Genomic DNA, 9124 nt, shown 5'->3' with positions numbered 1-9124 from the left:
TCAAACTTAAATGTCTACCCAAATCACGAGCCAAGTCCAACCATGCCTCTCTCCTGCATCTTCTCTTGTTCTCCTGCATGCATAGCTTCCCTCCAATACATTCAAGTATGTTCATTCTGATCATCAAGTCGGAAACAATCTCTGTTATTTGCAACAATTTGCCCTAGCCTCAAGAAAGGGGTTGGGAAAGATAGAGAAATTCCAGAAGCCACCCAAAAGCGATGAATTTCGCTGGGTTGCTCATCTTCCTTGTTTCTTCCATCCTCCTCTGTTCATTGACCCAAAGCGCCCAAGAACCAAATTTTGTAGCGAACGACTGTTCAGGAGATACATACATTGATGGCAGCACATACAGTTCCAACCTCGGTCGTCTACTCACTGAACTATCTGCAAATGCTACCAACGGTAATGGATTTTACAAGACATCCTTAGGCCAGAATTCCGATCAAATCTATGGTCTCTATATGTGCAGAGGCGATCTTACCTCCCAAGAATGTAAGGCTTGCGTTAGTGCTGCTCAAGGAAATGTGACATTAACTTGTCCCAACAATGTAACGGGTATCATTTGGTTTGATTTATGCATGTTACAGTACTCAAACCAGGCGTCCATCCTCTCAACCATGCAAACTTCTCCCGCTTATTATCTGTGGAATCCCAATAACTCAACCAATTCAAGTCAGTTTAGGCAGAATGTGACACAATTAGTTGATGACCTTCTGAATCGGGCACCGTATTCCACCCTTATGTATGCAAACGCTGCTCGAGATTATAATAACTTCATTAACCTATATGGGCTAGTGCAGTGTACCCCTGATATATCTCAATACGACTGCTTAAACTGCTTAACAGCAGCTAAGGGAGTTATCACAACAACTGGAATTGATGGAAATGCAGGCGGGAGAGTTCTTATGCCAAGCTGTAATGTGAGATTTGAGACCTATATTTTCTATGATCCAAACCCACCAGGGCCACCACCACAACCAGGTTCACCAAAACCAGGTTCACCACCACCAGGTATGGCTGTTGTGAGTTCTAGTCGATAACTGTTTCAATTTTCGAGTCCTTTCTACTCAGGATGATTAGACTACAGAAAACTTGGCTTCATATTTTTTTTATCTTTCTATTGATTAAGAAGGCTGTAATCTTCATGTTGCAAGTAATTAAGAAAAAAATTAAAGATGCACCCAAACAATTGTTTTCTGTTGGTAGTTAGCTCGAGTGCACGAGAACTAGTTGGCAGCAGCAAGTGATATTCACAGCAGTGTCTTAACTAATCCTCGGCTCCCTCTGTGTTCAATGAGATTAACAGAACTCTTTGACTTTCTGTAGATTGAAATCTCATGAAATGGTCATCTGAGATGGTGTGAATGTGTGCCAAGCTCTATATGCCTAGTTCTCTATCTCTGAAAGAATATTCTGCTGTGTTTACTCATAGCTTCAACATAGTTTACTTGGTGTATGCATGAATATCCCTTTGCTATAGTTCCAATAACTAGATTGTATTTTCTAAACATGATGATCTCCTCTTCAAATATTCAATGGGTAAAAAGTAAAGGATGTATTTGGAATGTATAGTAAACATTCCTGAATGTATACTCAATGGCATATATCATAGATGAAAATAAACATCTTGGTTTTGTAGGGAATGGGACAAATTCATCAACAGTTATCATTATTGTAACTGTTGTCCTGGCAACAATAGCTGGAATTATACTTCTTTCTGTCATCTATATATGTTTACGTAAGCGGAGAAAGCCAAAGAGTGATACTAATGGTAGGTAACTGTAGTTCAAATCCTCTTCTACCTTTTACATTTTATTCAGCTGTCCATGTCCCCAAAATTTTGCATCCAAAAAAATGTGAAAAATGGATTGTTTTCACTATATAAATCCCTATCTTTTTGGCTACCTATGCTCAGCATAAAATTGTCAGCATGTTTTCATCAGAGCACTTTCTTTTGGAGAAAATTGATTTATTTATCCCTTGGAAGTAACATATTCAACTCCCTAGAGAACTAATCTGGCTCGAAGAAAAGATAAAGCTTTGATCACCTATGCATACTAACAAAGTTGTCAGCATGTTTTCATCGAAACACTTTTAGTGATTTCCCCCCTTTTATTGGGTGGGGTTGGGTGTGTGTTTTAAGATTACAGTCAGATTACCATGGTGGAGTCCTTACAATTCAGCTTTATTACAATAAGAGCTGCCACATCCAACTTCTCTGAATTGAATAAGCTTGGACAAGGTGGATTCGGTCCTGTCTTCAAGGTAATGATGCAAAACTATGGTGTGACTATAAAAGAAATCCTTAATTTACATTGTTGAAGATTGCATATTGAATTCCCAAAGACAGAGTAGTAAATCACTCCATATACAAGTACAAACTTTTGCCAGTATCCTTTAATACAATATGGTATACAGGGTAAGCTTTTGAACGGACAAGAAATTGCTGTGAAGAGGCTTTCTAAGAATTCTGGACAAGGTGAAGTAGAATTTAAGAACGAGGTGGAGCTATTGGCCAAGTTGCAGCACAAGAATCTGGTACGGCTCCTCGGCTTCAGCTTGCATGGAACAGAAAAGCTCCTGGTCTATGAATTCTTGCCAAACTCAAGCCTTGATCACTTTCTTTTTGGTTGGGCACTATCTTTGCTTCCTTTTCCATTGCATATCTTTCTATTTCATGAGGTTCTTAGCTAGAGAAAAACAAAAAGTATTTTCTATACTCAGATGGAAGGTATAAACACATTATGATTTCTGGCTGTAGAAAAAAGTAACTTTTTACAACAGATAATGAATAAGAAAACGTAAGGGATCTCATTCAAAGCCATTTATGCATCCTTTATTTTGGCATGAAACATGGCTATGAGATCTAATTAATTCTTCAATTTCGCAAGTGCATGCAGAAGTGCAAGTACTCACCAGTACTTAAATCTTGACTTGAACTTTTTATTTGTGTGGACATGCAGATCCAATCAAACGTGCACATTTGGAGTGGAAAAAACGTCTTCAAATAATAAGAGGGATTGCTCGAGGGCTTCTCTATCTTCATGAAGAATCTTGACTTAAAATTATACATCGAGATCTCAAAGCCAGCAATATCTTGTTAGACGAGAAGATGAACCCAAAAATTTCAGATTTCGGCCTGGCAAGGCTTTCTGTAGTTGATGAAACTGAAAATACGAATAAGATTGTTGGAACATAGTAAGTCAATATGCTATTAACCTGTTGATGTTTAGTTATCATTCAAGAGTTTTGCTAAATGTCGTAGAAATTGATAAAATATTCTTCAGTTTTTCTAGGTGGAGTTAAAGAGGAGTAAATTAAAGAACCATAATTTTGAATATGCAATGAACTTTATTACATTCATTCGGTTCTTCAGTAAATTTGATAGTATAGTTTGGTTTGTTCAAATTTTTTAACTATTATCTTCATTGACTACAAACTAAAATAAAATTCTTCATAACCTAACAGTAATAACTAAATGTGTTGAGATGGACTGCAGTGGATATATGGCTCCAGAGTATGCAATGCATGGGTTATTCTCAGTAAAGTCAGATGTCTTTAGCTTTGGGGTCTTACTCTTGGAGATTGTGAGTGGTCGGAAGAACAGCAGCTTTTATCAATCGGAGCACTCTGAGGACCTCATTAGCTTTGTAAGTGTTAATTCTGGATGTAATTAATTTGCTTTCTTTTATTAGTAGTGAGAACCAATATCTTTTGTTTCTTTCCTTTTTTGTTCAAGTAAGAACCAATATCACTATAAGTACAAGCGAATTCTTAAGGTAACCTGCTCAGAAGCATTCTTCCAGTAGTTTGGGCTGCCTAAAATAAATCATTTCTACATCCTCTTTCCAAGCCACAACTTCTCTACTCAATGGTCCTCTTTTAAGTTAGTGATCAATAGGTAAAAGTTCAGAATAAGAAACACATCATCAGCAAGAAGGTAATAATCAATGATCCATGTAAACTAAATTAAATGATCAATACGTAAAGGCTGGAAAAAGAAACAACCATTGCATTAGCTAGAATGAGACAATATCGAAAATAGGTTTTTATTTATTGATTTATTTTTTAATTTTTTTTTTGGTTGGGGGAGGGAGAGGAGCATTTTCAGTGAACCTGAAGGAGCCCTGGAGTTCTCAAGATCATTTTTGTTTATTGTAAAGTGATGGACTCAACAGTGTAGAAAACCGAAAATGTATCTGTGGTGATCTGCAATTATGAAAGTATGATACCAAGAGTTTAGTACCTCTAGGTCTAAAAGAGGATGTGTAGCACTTGCTCAGTCCACTGAAGGATTAACCAGTATACAAGAGTAAAGCCATCTCAGAAGCTCATTGCAGTGCCTACCTAACTGCCACACACTTTGTCATGAGCCAGTTTGTGTTAGGCTATTCCAATACGAGATGAAACTAACTTAAACTTGAGCTTAACTTGGTTTTATCCAATACTTTTGAATATAGCACAATATATAAGTAACTAAAGTTCTAGTCAATTATTATCATTTTTTGACTCTGATAAACAAATTGAATGACCTGTCTGTGGTTTTGTTTGAATGTGTGTAGGCATGGAAAAATTGGAAGGCAAACAAACCCTTGGAGTTGATAGATACAACTCTGAGAGAAGATTGTTCGATAAGTGAATTGATGCGATGCATCCATATTGGATTTCTATGTGTTCAAGAAAATCCTGCAGACAGACCCACCATGGCTTCAGTTGATCTCATGTTCAATAGCTCATCTGTCACTCTCCCAGTACCATCACCACCAGCTTTTTTCTTTTATAGCATGAGAGATGCAGAAGGATCTTCCTCTCAGAATGATTCGTGGGTAAGAGAGCAAGTTCTATCCACAACCAAGTCAACACAGAGGTCTATCATTGACGAATCTAGCATTGAACTAACCCCCCGGTGAGATACATGGGGATGGTAGTCCATCAAGAAAGGAGATTGTGTGTGAAAGCACTAGTATTAGAGCTTCATGGTTTTTGAATCATTATTAAACTCAACAGCATCAAAAGATAATAAGATATATTTGTATATATACTATTAAGGTTACATGTGAAAATGTATATGGTTGTATCTATTTTAATATAAATTATCTAAAATAAATTATGTAATTCACTTTTGTAATTGCATATTTTCTTGTGGTTACATATCAGGCTTAAGGGTATTCATTGGATTTACTTTAATTTTTTGATTAAATTATTCCACATGATTAGTTCCCATTGAGAGATTTCTTCAAGGAGACGATCTAAACTCATGCAAGCCACACCACTTCATAAGCATGATTCTTCAATCCTGACCTTCGGAGTTGACCGGTTCTTTGCCAATTCTCGTATATCAGCAGTGTTACTGCAATGAAGCCCATGGTCAGCCCTAAGCTTTATTGACGATACAGAGCTACAAAGTTAAAATTTTCTATTCATCCAAAAAAAAAAGTAACAATTTTTTCGCTCACTGATCCAACCAACAGGGTTTCCATTCGATGTCCAAGCCAGCAACGATGTGTTCTCCATTGTATCGTTCTCTGTTGTATCTTGAATGGATGCCATTCATCCATCTTTTTGGAACATGAGCCTTGTTAGTAAGAAGTATCTCAATGATCTTACCTGCAAATAGACCCTTTCTGTTATCATGACTCTGGATGCCGTAGCAGAAGAGATCAAAACTGTAACCTCTCTATAATTGCATCAGATGCATGCCTAGTAAGGTCACCATAGAAGGCTTCCAGATGACTCTTCCTTTTTTTAATTTTCGTTCAATTCTAGTTGACTTTTCACTCAAAAACTAAAAAGCCTCAGGCCAGAAGTTTCCTCATTCTCTAGGTAACTGCTGGTAATAGGGCTTTCTTGACTCAAATCCACATTTTCTTTCATTTACATTTCAGTCAGATGACATTCTTTTTATTTTTTCAGAGCTTTATTATTAACTATTAGGAGGAACCAAAGTTCAACTCCTCGTATAATTCTGGATAGTCACACAATGCTTTCTAGCGTTTTTCAATGTTTTTGGTAAAAATTTTATCATTGTTCTTTACATTGATATAACCTCATTCATGCATGTGTAAAGTCAATATAAATAGTGTTGAGGTATTTGAATCATACCCAATTTGTGTTGAGGTACTCAAGTTATACCCAACTTATTGTTGAGGTATTTTTTTGGAGAAAGGGAGCTTTGATTAAATAAAGAGAAAAAAAGAAAGAAAATTACATTCTGAAGAATTTCTTACCATTAGCATCATCCCGAACAAAAACAGAAAGAGCTAACGGAAGAGCATCTGCAGCTAGATGGATTTCTTGGGAGGTATTAAGGAAACCTGCCAGGAAGTCCGCACAAACGTTAATCTCCCGAACATGATGAACAAAATTACATATAAAAAAACCATCCCTTAACTCCCTAATTTCCATGATCAAATCAACAACCCTCCAAGATGTAGAAAAATGTCCTTGAATAGATTGGATGGCCACCATGGAATCAGATCGAATTTCTATCATCGTCAAACCCATTTCACAAGCAGTCTCCATGCCACGCTTGATCGCATATAACTTATTGTTGAGGTATTTGAGTCATACTTAACTTATGTTCTAATATGAGCCATCAGATTAGTTACGATCTAATGGTGGAATGGGCCTTTGTATGAGAGTCCAATTACCAATAGATATCAGTATTTATTCTATAAGTACTAGATGAAAGCAACGGTCTGGGTATTCCAAACTAGATACTCAGGGTGTAATGCTTTAAGCAACCTCGTGCTTAAACCTAACCCTAAATTCTGTTAGTTAATTTTACTCAAATCGTCCATTTTGTAGTTCAAAGCTGAGTTGGATACTCTACCTTTTTTTTTTTTTTTATTAAAAAATAAAAAAAAAAAAAAAAAAAAAAAAAAAAAAAAAAAGAGGAAAAAAAAAAAAAAACACCACACCACGGGCACACCAAAAAAAAAAATTTTATTTTTTTTTTTTATTTTTTTTAAAAAAAAAAAAAAAGGGAAGGGAAGGATGTGGATTTTTTTTTTTTTTTGGGCCCCCCCCCAAACCCCCCATTTCTACCCCTTTAACCCGTGGTTTTAAGACCGAGAACCTGGGCCTTGATTAGGCGACAATTGTGGACCATTCAATTCGAGCCCGAAGGATTGGAAATTAAACAAATGTTGGTAGATGACCCTTATAATGACTCAAAAACTCTCCTAGAGTTTAAGTGAAGAGAGAAAATTAGTCTCGATAGTGTAAAAAGGGTAATTTTGTAATATCTGTAGATCAGTGATGGAGAATCCGATTGATGCAAATAATGTACCAAATCGAAGATCGTCGAAAGACCTTTCCAACGAGCCAAAGATCATCAAAATCGGAGTTCGTTTGGGGGTCCAACCATGAGCCAGAAGTTTGAGCCGTTTAGGTGAACCAACCCCCACCCTATTTTCTATTTAGGGGCAAAATTAGAAATTCGGATTTTTAAACCCTATTTATGTTTTATCTCATCCGTAAACGCATTTTTGGAGGCTAGAAAGAGGCGGAGGCTTTGGAGAAAAGGATAAACGAAATAGAGGAGCGATTTCCATTCTTCCGAAGGTGTCTGTGATCCGAATCTTCGCAAAATCATTACGAAAGGTTAGTTTCTTTAATGCTTCTCTTACTCACAATTTTGTGAGTATCTTCTCTCCTTTCCTTTTAAGGAATCTTGAAAGGGAAGGTTGTTAGGTATTGCTTTCCTTTATTGTATTAATGTCCCTTCCTAGTTTGTGGGAGTGATATCTTTTCTCTTCTATTGAGGGATCTGTGAAAGGGAATAATGTTAGGTACCCTAGATGCTTATATTTTTTTATATTAATGTTTCCCTTGAGTTTGGGAGTAATGCTTTATCTCCTTGCAAAAGATTTTAGAATTTGACTCTCTAGGTCACCCACGGGTGATTTATGAGAGCCAAATTTGGGGCATTTTGATTTTGGTCAAATTTAATAAAATTGAAGGTACCCGTAGGATCCTTTTGTTTCCAATTAGATTCTCCCAAAGTTTCGTTTCGTTTAGACTTTGAGTTGGTGGCAAATTAGTGACCATTCACTAGTGAGGTTGAGAACTATCCTTTTTAACCTAGTTTTCAGATTTGGGTTTTTGTGGGAAGATTTTAAGATATCATTTGAAACCCAAATTGGCTCTAATTTGTGATAATTATTTCTTTTGCATAAATAGGTTAATATATCTTTAGTCACTAATTTGTGAGAAGGAATTATTGATCATTGGAGGAAGAACAAAGTAAAAGGTGAGGAATATACTTAACTTTATATTACATGTGTAATGATATTAGTTACTTTTCATTATTGATATCTTGTATTGCTTTAGTATTATTTTGTGGTTATTTTATGTCTTTTGTTAAATATGAATTGCTATAATCTATGTTTATTATTACTTCTGATGTTGCTCCTTGCTTTGAAATCTATTATTGTTGTTATGAAATGGAATGTGATTGTATGAGAGGAGAAATATTATTATTTCTTCTACCTTGTATTTTCTACTAGGGTTGTGGGTTCACCCATTGCCCTAGTGATATTATATGATTGCTTATATTGTAGTTGGGAATGGGGAATGCCTTTTTGGCATTTCTGCCATAGGATACCAAAGGAGGCGGTATGGGACGCATTCCTATGGTGCCCTTGGCTCTTTCCCGATTACTAATTTACATATTTAGGGCATGTCTAGAAGTGTTTGGTTAGGTGACCTCATGAGTATTACTACCCTTTCGGCGGGGGGTATTGAAGCCGGTTAACCCGTGATGTTAGTGGTCCGGGTCCCGTATGTCAAGCGGGCCCACTATCATCATAGAGAGGTAGGGTTGCACATAATAGATAAGGGCTCATGGACGCTCAAGACCGGTGAAATGACCCGTGAGAGGACATGGAGATCATCCTGTCCATTATATGTGGATGACCACCGGGGTTAATGAATGGGGTCCAACAGATGCCTCCATTGAGGATTCCATTCATAGGTGGGAAGGTATTGAACCAACAGAGCACTAGGCGTGAGGGGAAATATCCGGACCATATGTAGTACGAGACCATATGACTTTGCATTGGGCCTAAGATTATCCTTGATACGCGCCAGATCTTATACCAATGGTGATGTGAGAGAG

The 9124-nt window shown here is 36.8% G+C and overlaps 1 pseudogene; it reads left to right on the top strand.

Annotated features, from left to right (window-relative positions):
• Positions 1-205: 205 nt before the first annotated feature.
• LOC149023203 (cysteine-rich receptor-like protein kinase 10) lies at positions 206-4913 on the top strand (annotated as a pseudogene).
• The last annotated feature ends 4211 nt before the right edge of the window (positions 4914-9124 follow it).

This window comes from Hakea prostrata, chromosome 2 (genome assembly GCF_041222555.1).
Source record: "Hakea prostrata isolate BN-2017 chromosome 2, UWA_Hpros_2, whole genome shotgun sequence".
Lineage (NCBI taxonomy): Eukaryota > Viridiplantae > Streptophyta > Magnoliopsida > Proteales > Proteaceae > Hakea > Hakea prostrata.
The sequence above is the reverse complement of the archived record's forward strand: the minus strand, read 5'-3'. Positions and strand labels throughout refer to the sequence as shown.